A 16,744-nucleotide genomic window follows, 5' to 3' on the forward strand; every position below is an offset into this window, starting at 1 on the left:
CTGGAAGAAATAAGTATAAAAGAGTGTGTGAATTTTATATTAAATATCTTTGCCTCAAGAAAACACTCTTAGCCTCCATGAAGAATTCACTAAGCTGTTCTTAACCACTTGGATCCATCTAGCCCTGGACAATATGCATAAAGCTCTATTTCTGCTTTCTGTTCCTTCATTTGTATATGAGCAAAATGAAGACCCCTTTTTGTCCATTTCCTACACTTGAAATTCACAATTTTTTAAAAACCACACACTCCAAGTTCAATTACCATGTATTAGTAGTGCCACGTTTTATTTGGGGATTTGTAAAACTGTATTTTCAAAGTATTTGTTTTCCCTTTTAAGAAATGAATTTCCATACTGCACATGCTGCAAATAGGCATTTCTATTATCTATACTTCATGGATAAATGTCACCATTGGTGGGGGGGGCAGGTGGCAATTTTATTTTTATTTTCTATTGTCAGTTTTCCTTTGAAGCATCAAATAGGCACTTAAGCTATTTACTTACTGTGACTTAACGAGCCGTTATAAAATGAGCCATAGTCCCACTGTGCATTTCATACAACTATTACTAGAACTTCTTTTCAGAAAGATTTATCTACTAATCAATATTCTTCTTATTGTGCCATTTCCAGAAGTGCTAAAGAGACTTCTCTTCTGAAACAGGGTTTGAATCTCTCATGTTTTACTCTCTCTCTAATAGTTGTACCATGTACAACAGTGAATCTAACAGGTGGACCGTGTAGTTCTTGTTAAGTGGCTATGATCACAATTATTTTTGGACATTTCTGGGGAGGGTGAAAATCCCTCAAATGCATTATCAAATAAAAAGCAGAGTTGCAGACATTTGGAATTACACTCGAAATCATTCTCTTTCTTAAAAAGCACTTGTTAGGACATCAGTTATTAGATATTTTAAATTACTGTTTTTGAAAGGTAGTTTACAAACTCAGAAACACAGATAAAAATTGATTATCAATGATAAATGTGATTTGGATTCTTTCTCTTCATTTTCTTAAACTCGGAATTTTGGTATTGAATCGAAAGAGGTGGTCGCGAATTCTGCAGGGACTATACCCCAAATTTCTTTTGAGCGACAGCATTCTTTATGTGATATAATATTTTCTACAGATGATGTACAGGTTACGGACATGCTGTGACCTCTCTCCCAGTTGCAAACAGATTAAGCAGAGCTGATTAACCGAGACTAAAACACTAGGTTATTTTCTCCTGTGGGGGTCTTTGACAAAGCCCTCCTCTCCGAACCCTCCCACTTCATTCGCTTGCAAATCACTGTCCCTGAAGAGGTCTTACTCCCCCAGCCCCAACTCTCGAGCCCTGCAGCGCCATCAGCGGCAATATCTTCCTACGTGAGGGACGTCTCTTACTAATCAGAAACGCTGAATGGAAACCAATCAGAAAGAGAGTTTCTTTGGCTTCAGCTTCCTGCCTGTCTGAGTTAAAAGTGATGCTCGAAGAGGGAGGCACGCTGAGATGCATGAAGCTTCAGCTGTGAAGATACTATAAAAAGAGAAGAGTAGGAATGAGACAGAAGCAACACCGAAATTGTCAGTGCTGAGCAGGGCTCAACTCAGTTCCGCTACTAAACAAGGTAAATGCTATTTACTTTACCTGACAATATAAGCTATTCAGTTTCTGCTTTCTTATAACGAAGTAGTACAAATACTGCTTTTCTCCTGGTTGCTTCATTTTGTACTCTCTCTCTGTTTCCCTCAACATTTGTTTTGAAGCAGGTAAGAATACATTTTGTAGTATTTGTATAAGATATTAAGATGCTCAGTGAGAAAACTTGTAATGCTTCCTTCATATTTTACTTTTACAAAACTGATGCCTATCAAAGCTCTTTTCATAGTGCTCAATTTTGCATATGGAGCATTATTATAAAAATAAACTTTGCATTGTGATAGTTGATTTTGAGGGGTCTTGACTTACTCACATATTAATGTATTTATGGATGCTATTATTACATTAATTCAAATGGACTCCTGGTTTTCTCATAATTTTGTTTATAAAATTTGAGTCAGAACTGTCAAAAATAAAGGCATCTTTATTCATAATTTAATAAGAAGTGATTTCTTTATTTTTCATATTAAAATAAGACAATATATAAATAGTACAAAGAACACATGTACAGATGGACACAGGCTGTCAGAATTAAGGTGATCACTATACCTAGCAAAGATTTCTTCACATATCTGTGGTTCTTACTCAAGTCAACATTCTGAATGTGTGCCTCTGTTGGCAATAATTGCTCTCCATTATCACAGGCAAATGCATCCTAATGTAGTAAAGACTGGATGAAAACCACAGGAGGGAGAGCTTCAAAGGCAAAACTGGAATTTTTTGTTTTTGTTTTTTTTGAAATGATACGGAAAATGCAATGACTTCATGGAGCAGTGTTTTATTTTTCTTTGCATATTCAATATAACCATTCACATCAATTAAATTTTTAAGCACACCAGTCTCAAAAAAGGCATGATGAATTTTAACTATAAAATTGTCAGTATTCTATAGTTTTTACATTTAGATACTGTTAATAGCTTGTATTCTCTTTGAATACCAAAGGTGCACTAAAAGAAAAGTGATCACCTGTAGTAGCAAAGTTCACATTTATTTGTATGATCAACTTTTGATAAGAATGTAGTGGACTATAGATTTGAGGAGGAACTGGAGATATTTTCTGATTTGTTGTCATTTAATATTTTGTTATAGATCTATGAGATTACTAATATAGATTTTTTGCACAAGGGTTTTGTAATCTATGTAGCACAAAAAAAATGAATGATTTTGTGAGAGCAAAAAGTGGTAACTTTGTGTGACAGGAGGAAATCTTCATTTGGCTTTTGATCTATGGAATAAGAAAAGTTACCCATCTTCAGCCATAGCTGACTAAGAATGAATTTGATCATTCGATGCTCTTAACTTGAAAAGAAATGCGTTTAAAATCTACTGCATTCAATGGAGGCTAAATCCTATTTTCAGATTCAGACACTGCTTCATTGCCTAGGCAATGCTATGAGTAACTAATGAATCTGGTTAATCCAGGTTTGAATGGTAGATCTTCTAAAAGATCAAGAAAATGAAGTAACATGCTATTTCAGCACATAACAGCAAAGAACTTAAACATAACATGAATAGCATATGTTTGTGGTCTTGTCCTCAAACATATTATGAATTCAACTGAAGTTTTCTCAAAGAAAGAGTACAAAATAATTATATGCCCTTAATAGATGTATACTGAGATACTAAAATACTGTTGTCTCTGTATTTGTTTTGAAAAATGAGAAAATGTAAGGTAAAGTGCATCATATGAGCAAATCTACTTCTGGAAATAATGAATAGAAAAATGCCTTGGAGGAAGCAGATAGTCTCAATTTAAAAGTAATTCACTAACTTTAAGTCAGACAGATTTGGTAGGACTAATAAAGCAAGTCACATAAGATAATATTTTCTGGGATGAAAAATATGATTTTTCCCATTATTATACTAGGTGATAGCTTTTAAAACAATTTTGAAATGGTCTGCATAACTATTTACCATTATTGTATTCATTGCATATTTGAAGTAAGAATGTCTTATTCCATTGCCTATGTGTAGCAAGATCACAGTATTAAAGTTGGCTTTGATATCATATTTTTAAATGTTGTGTTGCTTGACTTGATAAATTTTATGTTGGATTAGAAGCCCTTCTGAATGTCACCTTCCATGAAGATTTCACTTGGTATTTTCCTGCGACCCCTGTATATACAAAGGTTAGCCAGTAGAGTGTCCCTTCTATGGTGCATTCACCAAATGGGATTCAAAAAACAATAACTGGAGATTTTTTTTCCCACTGGTTTACCTCTCTTTAGATAGTAGTAGTGATTTGAAGCAGATATGCATTTTCTATAATATTTGCACAATGTATAGTATAGTTAATCCGAATGCTTTGGACAATGCTTGAAATTATATAACATAAAATACATGAGTAATATGGCAATATACTGTGTGCAAGAAAGTATAAATTTAGGTGTAAGTTAAAGAATACATGTGAATGTGTCATGAATAAACATTGGCTATAATTTGTTCTCTATGAAAGTGAACAGCCTAGATGGATATTTACTTAGCATTAATACAGATGTTTCAATGTAATGGATCATTAATTTGCTATATTCTTTAAGACTAATTTTGTTCCCTCAAATGAAAATTTAAATCTAAAGTATAAATAAATCTAACATTTGGAAAAACAGAGTGTGATACTTTACAAAATGTCCAATGTGATATTTTAAATGTTATATTTATGACTTCAAGGATATATATATATATATATATCCCATTATATTTATATTACCATATTATATATAATATCAAATCAATATTAATATTAACTGTAGAGTAAGTTTGGTTTATTGTGAGGTATTTTGTTATAAAAAGTCTAGCTAAGTTCTTGGGTATTTTACTTCTTAAATTATCTACTTAATTAAAATTATTTTGATTTTTTTTAATTTTTATTTAAGCTTTCTTAAGAAAGAAGACAGCATGTGAAACAGGACCAAAAAGACATTGGTTTTAATTAGCTTTGTCTTTACCTGATGCTAATTAATAATGATTTTTCATTGTAGAACGTAAGATATGTTTCCTAAGATAAAGCAATTTTGTTCACTGTATCTTGCATATTTGTTTTCAGAAATGAGTTGTGTCTTAAAATATATCCCAAATAAGTCTCTTAATACCCATGACATTATCTTATTTAGGTTTTTAAATAAAATTCTAAAACTTCAGAAAAGGGATTTTAACCACCTTCAACTCTGATGTTACATGAGAAAATGGAGGTTTAGAAAGGTAAGGTTATATATCCAAAGTTGTCAAATTGTATATGAAAAATTAGCAACATTAAGTGCAAATATATAATGTTGAATCATGAAAATCATATTAGGTATACACACAAATACACACAGACACACACACACACACACACACACACACAGTGTTTAGCTGAAAACAATGTCTCCTGGATTGTTTTAAACATTCTGAAAAAGTTGTTTTCTCTTATGACTCACTTTGAATTCCTCAACCTGGAACCACCATTATCCTTATCATTAAAATATAGTAGGAAATGCAGAGTGAGGAGAGCATCTTTATACATTTATATATTTCCATAGCAGTCCTAGTATGTTAATGCACTTATCCCCAAATTTAGCACTAGTAAGAGATAGTCTTATAGCCACATTAAGAACGCAAAGTGCCTGAATAAAAGCACTATCTCTGGAACCTAACCAAGACATTTTATATTAGCACTACCAAGAAACACCTCCCAAAACATAAAAGTCATGATAATGGATCTTATTGCTTATGAAGGGAAAATGGAAACCTCATAAAGTATTGTTTTTGTTGCTGTGAGGTGTATATGTGCCTATGTGTAGGAGAGACAGAGACACAGAGACAGAGACACAGAGAGGGAGACACACACACACACACACACAGGGAAAGAGAGAGAGATTTATTTTTAAGAGGAAAGGTGGGGAAAGAAGACCTGAATATTTTCTTAAGTGACATTTAGGGTTTTTCCTTTTGTTCCTTTTCTATGCTTTTGCATTACTTTGCCAAATTATAAATCAATTGCAGGAGAAATGAGTGCTCTTGTATTCTCTATTTCTCCTCAAGAACAAGATAAGTCTTGGTCTTTTGAATTAATCAATGAAACATCAGAGTGTATGATTGTTTCAGAAGTATGAATTAAAAAGCTTGCTTTTTGTATCACTTTTTGAGATTAGCCTTATAGTTATGAAGAGCATGGATGATTTCACTGTATTTTTTCCTCTAAATGCTTATTCAACTTATAATGGAAACAGCAGTGACTAATAGTTATTATTTGATTTTTGAGTTTAAAGATGAATGTGTTCCTAAATGTATTTAAGAAACAGATATACCTGACAGAATTTATATTAGAATATGCTAAGCTTACTATACTTTATTACTAATTAAGTATCCAATGCATAATGAACTTTTTCCTATAGTTACTGAAACCCAATCTTAGGAAGGTCAGAACAAGAAACAATATTCACAGGAAACCAGTATAACAAGGGAGATGACAACACATATAACAATGTGTAGTCTAAGCAAATAAACACCAATAATCACTTCCTGGGACAAAAGACATCATGTGAAATATTCCACTCATAAAACTGGGACAATCGAACCTGAAAGTTTTCAAAGGTAGTTTTCCTCCAGACAATCAAGTAACTTCATCATCTGTTTTTTTTATTTTCTACTAAAGCATGTTACTATAATAATTTAATGTAGTTGCCAGGAATATTTTTAAAAATATTCACTTCTATGTGTTATAAACACTTCAAAATGCAAAGAATGTATCATGAATTCAAGAAATTCAAATCCCTTTTTCACTGTAATGGTAATTAAGTCACAGATGAAACATCTGAGGAAACTTATGGGTTGAATTACAAAGTAACATCTATGTATCTGTATCTTCCTATCTTTACACACACACACACACACACACACACACACACACACACACACACATCTATATGTGTGTTCCCGTTCATAATTCTGTGTACCTGTATCTGTAGGTATCTCCATGTACATGTGTGTTTATGTGTGTGTAGATTCAAAAATATATGGAAAATAGAAAGGAAAAACAATGACATCAATGTATAAATCGATTATAGTTTTAAATTATTAAAATGGTATAACATTATATACTAAAAAGCTCTTTTGTCAGGCAATTATAGATATGATATTATGAAGTAGTAAAATAGCAATTATATATCTTTTTAATTTTGGAAAAAGTTAAACTCAATTGTGTTATGGCTGATTTTGATAAGTAGGGAGTATTAGACTTTCATTTTTTTTTAAAACTGTAACCAGAAATAATTGTTCTCCTTTGAATGTCCACAACTCCCAAAGACCTCATAAAATATAATCTCTTTACCCACTCTTACGATGGGAGGAAAAATATTATATAAAGTAGGAATTATAATGCTATCTCAAATCATATTGGTAAAAGTGTGATTATTATTACTATCAGAAAATAAAATCTTTATTATTTTTCATTTATTATATATAATACAAAGAAAGAACAGTTACAGGGTGGAATTTTAAAGTATTTACTTGGCCATTTTCCCTAGCTGAGGATTAGATAATGAGGCATTTTAGAATTATTATGTTATTGGGTAAATTATTTGCTTAATACTTTATATTAATTGCTTTATATTAAAATGTGATATTAAGATTAAATATCATTTCCTTTAATAAGATATACACAATATTTAATACAAAAGTCGAGGATAAATGTTTGTATTATGGTCACTCCTTATAGATTAATGTTATAACCTATTAGCACATTCTAAATCAACTATGTATGCATGTACTGAGCAGGCATTAGATTAGGTTTAACTATTTGAAGAGAGATAACATTTTTCCTTCTCCCCAAAATCTTGCCAGTTTATCTAGATAATGTGATATTTTATATAGATTCAATTCTGTTATTTTTTTAACATAAGGTTCAGATTTGTATTTCTGACAATACTTACTCTTCCAAAGATTAAATAATTAACGCACTATTATAATAATATGTACGGTTATGTATGCAAATCATATTTGTCTGACTTTTATGTTTAGCTTAGAATTGAGATCTCTGATACAATCATTAACAAAGAAGAATGTTATTATCATACCTGCAATAAATATACTTTTCCTTATGATTAAAATTAATTTTGGTCAGTTTAAAACAACTAGTTCTATTAAAATACAAACAGTGAATATTAATAACAAACATCCTTTTTTAATAATGCAGTGTTATTTTACACATTAAAATGAAAAGTTTTTATCAGTACTGCCTATATCTGTATATTTATCTCTCTATATCTACAAAGATATATAGATATGTATGATGTATCTCAGCTTCACTACTTTGGACTTTAAACCCATGTTAAATTTCATTTCCAATAACTAAATATGGAATGTTATTTAAATAGGAAGAATTTCCAACTTTGGAAATATTTTGTGACTTTAGAAAATTAAGAGAATTGTTCTGATAGAATTAAAAAAATAAGTCTGTATCAGGAAACTCCTTGAGGCTATAATTACTTATACCCACAGATGAATATCAAAATGGATGGAGACCAAATGATAGAATGGAGACTAGGAAGTGGTGGGATTCCATTGCAGAGTAAGGTAGTAGAGTCACACAACAATTTGAATTTACTAACGATGCCTCATGGATGTCTGACATCTCCCCAGACCTATGCTACTTTTTAGGCTTGCTGCTTGACAAATGAAGCATTGCCTTTGGGATCACCACAACGCTTTATCTGAACATGAGCATGGAGATTCTTCTCCATTATACCCAAGATTGAACTGTGCTTTAAAATGCATTCAAGGAGGAACAAAATGTTACTTCAGAATAAAACTGTCACTGGTATATGTCTTGTATTTATTTCATTCACCATATTTATAAGCTGTACTCTTCTAAAATTACAAGAAAATGTAGGTAAACATGTAGGTAAAAAAGGAAAAGAATGTGAGGAAATTCTACCTGGAATGAAAATTTTATCCAGATTACGGGTTTGGACAAACATATACCTAACTATTTATAAACAATATTTTGTTCTATAAAATATGGATTTGAAAGCATATTTTAGAAAATAAGTAACTTTAAGTTATAAAATTCTATACATATTCAATACAACAGCTTTCTACTAATAAGAGATGCATATAAGCTATCAGTGATGTATATGTCTTGTTAAAGTTGCAGTTGTAGATAATTTTTCTAGTAGTAAGTACTTGATTTTTTTTTTATTATTTCTATCCCTTGCATTTTGGTTTCTATCATCTAGAATTCATATGATAACTGCTCTTCAAATATCTCCTTTATGAGAAAAATTTAAAGCATTAACTAATCAATCTGCTACAAATATATTTTCAACCAATTTAGTATTTGGAAAGTAAGCATATGTTAAGATTTACAGAAGGGATTTTTGGTATTTAGGATGTGATTTAAAAGTTCTAAACATATATACTAATAAAATATATCAAAATTGATATACTAATAAGTATAAAACTATACATGTATATATGATACACCAATTAAGTTACTCTTTCTAATATGCTTGGTGACATGTTTCATGTTCAAAGTGTAACATGTATTTTCTCTTTTAATTATAATATGTGGGGAAAGATATTATTCATACCCATCTTCTTTTATCCTTTCTCTTATGCTTTAATTTTAAATCATTTGGTGGCTAACACAGACTTCACTTAAGGTGTGCATTGTCCACTGCCCTCTACCAAATTAAGTACAAATTTATGGTGATTCACGGAAAGCAGATTGGTTTTTTCCATGCAGTGAACTGTGATGATTTATTTCCCTTGCTGTTTTTAACTAATGTGTGCTTTCTTACCTTCACTGCAACTTTAGCTTTGCTGCTACTTCCATTTCCACATTTTCTGCTTTGCTTCTTACCTCTTATCACTATTCCCCACCCCGACTCCTCCTCCACTTCAAAGACAGAATATATTTAACTACAAGTGCCTATCTTCCTTCACTTGGCTTGCATTATGGGGAGATGATTCAGTGAACTGTGACAGAAAAGTAGCTGTTCCAACATGAGAAACTCCTTAGATGTGTAGCTAATAAAAATTGGTCAGTATGTTCTTGGATGATTTTGGAAACTCTTCTCCATTCTACCTCTCTCCTACTTTCACTTTCTAATAGCCTGGAAGTGGGTCTTACAAGGAGTCAAGTATTACCAAGGTTACAATATATTAACAGATGAGTAGAACAAGGAGAATTACTGCTACTGAGAAGAGGGCTTGACTGTTAAGTCCAGGAATATAGCCCTGAATGAGGATTTTGGAGAATTAAGAAAAATTGGGGCTTGAAAACCTAAGGCTATCCTTACATACTGGTTTCATAAGGTATTTGTGTAAGAAGACAAATTGGTAAATTGTTTTGATATTGACTGCTTGGCCTCAGAAGTCCCAAAATTTATGCATACAAATTTTTCATATTAAGAAGCTGATCTTTATCCCATTCCCATGTAGTAGAAATGAGAGTCCATCTTACAGTTTGCAGGTGTAGGTGGAAGCGATGCATCTCATAACGTTAGTACAACAATGTAGGATCCTAAGTATGTACAGTCCATTCAGAATCCTATAGGCACGTGTTGTTCTCATCTTTTAAACTCACCATCAGGAAAAAAGTCCTTCAGATTATTTGCAATAATTAATTCATGCACTGGATGATTATTTCATTTTCTTACCTTTGAATTTACTCATTACTGAGTATCTGTTCAGTTCCCTCCCTCTGTGTTGTGATGAAACGTCTGCTAGGGAGACTTTCTCATGGAAGCCACTGTTGTTAGAGATTCTTTTCTTCCCAGACGTGACAAAATTTATCTGCTTGTAACTTCACTTTTTATTTTGTCTTAGCCTTGACTATATAGTTTGGAATCTTTAATCCACCCCTATCTAATAGCATTAAACTCATTCAAAAAAAAAAAAAAAAAAAAAAACTCTGTCAATCCTGTGCTTGCTCTTCAAGTATAAATGTCCCTCATTACTTCAATTTTAAAATAAGTAACATTTTACAGACTGCTCTACCATTCCAGTTACCCTGTGTGAAATGAACTCTTGTTTGATATTGTCTCTAAAATTGAAATAAAAAATCCTAATGTGAAATAGGGAGCACACAAAAACTGGGACCAAAGTCTCTTTTAAAATCTACTTTTCAAATTAATCTAAGACCAGGTTTCTATCCCTCCTCACTGCTTCCATTAGACATAAATAAAAAAAATTCTTTATGATATGTAATTATTTCTTATGTTTCCAAATTCTGAGAGATATAACCCTTGTCACATCTTACATTGGTCTCTTTCTGCCTAGTCCTTGGGGCATTTTTCCTGTAAGAACCTTAATATCTCTTTGCTGTATTATTATAATAACCTTTTAGTTGCTCACTTAGCCAACAATTTCTTTAACAGCCAATATATTCCACAAAGTATAATTTTGTAAATTAAGAATATGCTCAAATAACCCTCTCTCCTGTTACCCCAGCCCATACCACACCACATCTAGAAATAAATCAATACTCCTCAGCTTTGAATCCAAGTTCTTCAGCAGCTAGTTTATCTTATATTTTAACTTTTTCTGCTAAATTTAGTCTTAAAAATATGGCCACAGCCTTAAGGAGCCCAAAGTTTAGGTTTCAAATGATTGAAACTATCCTGAATCTTTATAGAAATACTGTATTTACAATTTAATGTGAGTTCCCTGGAAAAAAAGTCCAAAGCATTCATGATATTCATGGAATTTTCATATCACCCCACAAAAGATATGGACTGTTTAAGTCCATAAATTAAAATACCAATATTTAACAATACCACTTCATTGGAATAAGAGTAAAAATGCAGTAGGCTTGTGATGTCAATAGACATATAGCTTCTTCCCAGCTCCATTTACTTGTTCTGTTTTGTTGGTAGGTTATCTTCATTTCTGGGTGCAAATTGTCTCATATATAAAGTGCAATAAACAAAAAGTTTAGATAGGTATTACTTTATGATTGGAAAGGGCAAGCAGAGTCCTGGGGTCAGACATCCAAAGTAAATGAGTTTGAGAAAATTTTTTAATGCCTTGGAGCTCTAGGAGCTTTATGTGTTAAATTAAGGTATTAGCAGTATTTACATTATAATGTATTATGAGGAAACCTGATTGTTCCTAGAGTAACTTCTGTTATTACTATTATATTATTAAGAATGTTATTGCTCAGGTTCATTATATTCAAGTAAAGATTTTCGGGACTCTCCATATAGAAAAGCACAAGAGATTTAGCTTAATTTGATGACTAATTTCTTTGTTCTTGAAATTAGGTAAGTCTAGAAGTCAGTTACATTATGAATATACATATTCATATATGTCATATGCATGTTATGTTAAGTTGACATAACATGCAATTAAATATTTTGTGTAAATTTATACATGTTCAAATTAAAATAGAATATTTACTATCATAAGCTAGAAGGTTTATTGCTTGAAGTTGGAATGAATATATTGTAATATACTTGGATCTTGGAGACATGAGTGAGTTATAAAAATCTTTTAAATATAAGTAACATTTGGTAAATTTTCAATGGTAATAAAATTTCAGTGTCTCATTTCATCACATATTTTTTTTCATCACATATTTTAATGCCAGGTATTTAAGTTTCCTTTTTCTAGCATTTTTATGGTTTATCCCTTTTATTCTTTGAATTATATTATGAGTATAAAGTGAATGACATTCTTGACCTTAAAATGAATAGAGTTTATAAAGGTGGTTTATTTGTATAAAATTTTTACTTTGGTTTAAATAAAAAGTTCAAACAAAAATAGTGATAGTGATTACATGCTTGTGAATAACATTCATTAATATTAACTTGAAAGTTATTTTTGTGGCAAATGTTAACAATTTCATAGTTTATCCATAATCTGTGTAAAACAGTTAATGTTATTTATGAAACATAGAAACCATTTTAAGTTATATTATTTAGTAAATTTGTTCTATAATCAGGTATGGATGCCAAATATTTAGTCAACCTTTACTATCATGCAGCATTTTCTGGGTGCTGAAGTTATAGCAGTAAACATGATACAAAGAGATTCTAATCACAAGAACGTACCCTCTAGAGGAGTGATACAAATAATAAGATAAATATGGTATTGATAAAGGCAGTGTGATGGAGAGTTACTGAAGGGGTAGGTGGAACAGGGTGAATGAGACAAGTTTTTTTGAAAAAGTGAATTTTGAATTGATTTTGAATGGAGAGAAGGAAATACTATGAGAAACATTATTTTAGGTAGAAAAAGTAGCAGACTCAAAAGCCTGGAATGTTAACAAAGTTTTCTAATTTTATAATATAATCCGAATTACAACTTTAATTTTAATATATAGACATTACATTGTTATATTAAGCTTATTTAGATACTTACAAACTTAGTAATAAGAATGTGAACTGAACATATTCCAGTTTTCATAGTAATGTTGTTTTAATAACCTGCATTCTTTTCTTTTTGCTTCATTAAATACTTAGTTCGTATACAAAGTTAGACTTTCATTAAATGTTACTATTTATATAGTAATGGGAATTTCAGATAGCTACAGTAGAATATTTAAATACTAACTATGTGTTCAAATTATTAAGTTCTCTAGTTTCTCCTATCATAAGTAGAAGACTCACTCAAGCTGAGGCAGGGAAGACTATCTAATTGTGAGGAAAATTAATATGCCTCTATACATCTTTGTATATTTCTATATTATTATCTATAGTGATAAGGGACAGTTAGTCTTTCCTCCCCCCCCCCAAGAAAAAGAAACCCATAATAGGATTGATTCTCCTTTATCCTGAATTTTGAGGGAGATTCTATTCTTTTTGAAGGCACTAGAAATAGCAGAATCTGTCCTAGAATTTTCTCAAATGTCTTTAAATGTGGATTCCTTCCTATCTGTGTGATTTTAGCTTAGACATGATTTTCATACTTCTAATATAGTTTCCAAAAGAAAGAATCTAATTATGTGACTGAAATTCTTCTCTACTTCTGAAGATCTGCTCCCTGTGGGTTCTGTTTCCATCACTTTGTCTGTTAGGTCATGCCTACCTTTATTTCCTGGCGCTTTTCTGGCTTCTCTTTCTCTGTTACTGATTTCCTCTCTTCAATGATCTCCAGTTAAATTTTCTGAGATAACTATATTAAACTGACTTTTATTTCTTTGTACCAGAACCATAGACAGTTTTTTGGTTAGTTTTCAGTATTTTCCTAACCATATCTAAATTAGATGACCCCTTCATCTTCTCTTGGGGCCTGGATATACAGTGTATCTACTGAAAAAGTGGTCTTATCCTCACAAAGACTGGTTGGACACCCATCTTTAAAAGGACCCATGGGGACGCCTGGGTGACACAGTTAAGAGTTCGGCTTTTGGTTTCTGTTCAGGTCGTGATCGCAGGGTCAGGGGATCAGCTCCAGGATGGGCTGCGCTCAGCACGGAGTCCACCTAAAACTCTCCCTATCTCTCTCTGACCTCCCCCTCCCCTCTCTCTCTCAAATAAATCAATCTTTAAAAAATAAATAAATAAAAGGACCGTGGGCATGGTATTCAATGTATAACATTTGCACAAAGTAAATAATTATAATGACAACATTCTCTCCCCAAATAATGTGTAGATAACATGCTTCTCATCCTACATAATGTGTTCATTTGGCTAAAATGTATTTTATAGTTGTAAAATAAAAATGGAAATATGGCAATTGGGGTTTTAAGATTATATCATGAAAATTTGTTGGTCATTTTCAAAGAGGAAACACAGCAATGTGTTATGGGTGAATCATGTTTTGCTAAACTATTCCTTTAGTTAAGTTTTACATTGCTTAATTATGAAACTGATTCATATTACCACTTTGGAAGGTACGTATTTGTAACTTTTGGTCTGATCCTAATTCTATATCTCATAACTCCCTGCTTCTCTCTTTGCTAACCAAAATCTGCCTGCCCTTCTCTGGAGCTAGAGTTAGGGAACAAATCCCCACAAAGTAGTGAGAAAATGTTTACTTAAATGTTAACTGTAATGGTTAAGAGTGCAGATTCTTGAACTAGAAAAATAGCTCCACTTCTTGCCTCCAGCATGGTCTCAATTAATTTACTTTAAATCTTCCTAAATTTTAGTTTCCTCATGTGAAAATATGGATAATTGTATTCATTAGGATTGTTGTCAAGAATGATTATGATTGGGGCCCCTGGGTGGCTCAGTTGTTAAGCGTCTGCCTTCGGCTCAGGTCATGATCCTAGGCTCCTGGGATCGAACCCCACATCGAGCTCCCTGCTTGGCGGGGAGCCTCCTTCTCCCTCTCCCACTCCCCCTGCTTGTGTTCCCTCTCTCGCTGTGTCTCTCTCTCTGTCAAATAAATAAAATCTTAAAAAAAAAAAAGAATGATTATGATAATACATGCATCAAAGTGCTTATCATAGTAGCCACTAAATAGATATTAATTTTGCTTACTGCTATTATTATTAGTAGTAGTATATTCACAATATACTCAAATTATCAGTGTCCAATACTGCTTTTAGAGAATTTTACCACTGTATTTGGGAAAAGCATTTAAAACCTTTAGGACTTTCCTTGTCTTGACTCTTAAAAGAAGTTAAAAAATTGGGGCGCCTGGGTGGCTCAGTTGGTTAAGCGACTGCCTTCTGCTCAGGTCATGATCCTGGAGTCCTGGGATCGAGTCCCACATCGGGCTCCCTGCTCGACGGGGAGTCTGCTTCTCCCTCTGACCCTCTTCCCTCTCGTGCTCTCTCTCATTCTCTCTCTCAAATAAATAAATAAAATCTTAAAAAAAAAAAAAGTTAAAAAAAAAAAGAAGTTAAAAAATTAAAAATAATTATACCTCCAAATAATTGATGGAAAGACGCTTTAGGCCTATGCTAGGATTTTACTTGATTAGGCAACATATTTTCTCCAAAGAAATATACACTGGCTTTTAAATATACCATACGATCAATCATGAATGCAGAGAGTAGGAGTAACAATAAGAACATACTAGGAAAATTGAAGAAATGTTAAAAATTATGTAAGCAATCACACTTTCAAAAGGCACAGGAAACACTCCCAATTATAAAAGCATGAAAAATAAGTTTGAAAATGTATGAAAAATTTGAGTCTTGGAAAATATTTGTTTAACTTCATTATTACTAAAAATAGAGCCAAGTTATAATGGTTTCTAATAATATTACATGCTATTTTAAAGTGGGAAAAAAACATATATTCCATAAAATGTGATCTCTCTCTTAGAAGAGAGATTTTAAATTGGGAAAATAATGATTCAATATAATCAAGGATTATTACAGCAAGAACTGCCATTTTGTTTAATTAACTGATTTTATAGATAAGGATAAGAAGACACCAGGAAATTTGTTCAAAGTGATCCTAGAGGAGAAAAACCAAGAGTAGAATCCAGGTCTCCAGGAATAGATTATATGATTAACATTATTTTATCAATGTCAATCATTATATTTTTATAAAATTGTTTTTGATTCATAACCCTTCACATGTAAAACATGGCATGCTAGTAAACATGGGTAGCTAAAGGTAAATAATGACTGCCATTTGATTCACCTCTGTGGTTGGGCCTAGATGTCTCCACAAATATTGCTGAAAGAATAGGGTGAACCTACTGAACTCTGCATGTAGAGAAAGAAAAATAGATTCATGCCAAGTGATATGCTGCCTGCGAGAACTAAAGTGCAGTTGACAAATTGTTTCCCAAATTTTATATGGTGAAATGACACTCCAATCTGTTGTAGTAAAGAGGAGAGTGGATGGGAAATAAAAAGACCAGAGAATAATGGGTGTACATTCATTTATTAAACTGGAATTTAATTTCTTCACTCTAAAAATTAGAGACTAGAAAACACCTAAGGGCTTTTTCGGTTCCAAAGTCAATGGATCTTTGCTTAATATAATTATAATAAACTTTTAATTGTTCCTCAAACAAGCTTCCATCTTGTGGGGGAAAAAACATAACAACAGAATAATGGAGATACCCGGGAGTATTCAAAGGCCTGGATATTCTGTTCTCACGCCTGGTCCTCTTGAACACATTTTCTGAGATGTGAATACTGCTGTGTTAGGTCCAATTGCATCTGTTCAATTGACCTTCTCCATATTGCCTAAGTGTCCTCCACTGATATCAGA

At 32.1% G+C, this 16,744-nt stretch overlaps 1 protein-coding gene across 1 annotated transcript in view; it reads left to right on the forward strand.

The window, feature by feature from the left end:
- The first annotated feature begins 1,485 nt into the window (after positions 1 to 1,485).
- Positions 1,486 to 16,744, forward strand: part of CDH9 (cadherin 9) — a 138,299-nt gene continuing 123,040 nt past the window's right edge. The window contains exon 1 of the mRNA XM_027605879.1: positions 1,486 to 1,608. The gene's annotated coding sequence lies outside the window, so the exon portion shown is untranslated. The remainder of the gene's footprint in view (positions 1,609 to 16,744) is intronic.

This window comes from Zalophus californianus, chromosome 5 (genome assembly GCF_009762305.2).
Source record: "Zalophus californianus isolate mZalCal1 chromosome 5, mZalCal1.pri.v2, whole genome shotgun sequence".
Lineage (NCBI taxonomy): Eukaryota > Metazoa > Chordata > Mammalia > Carnivora > Otariidae > Zalophus > Zalophus californianus.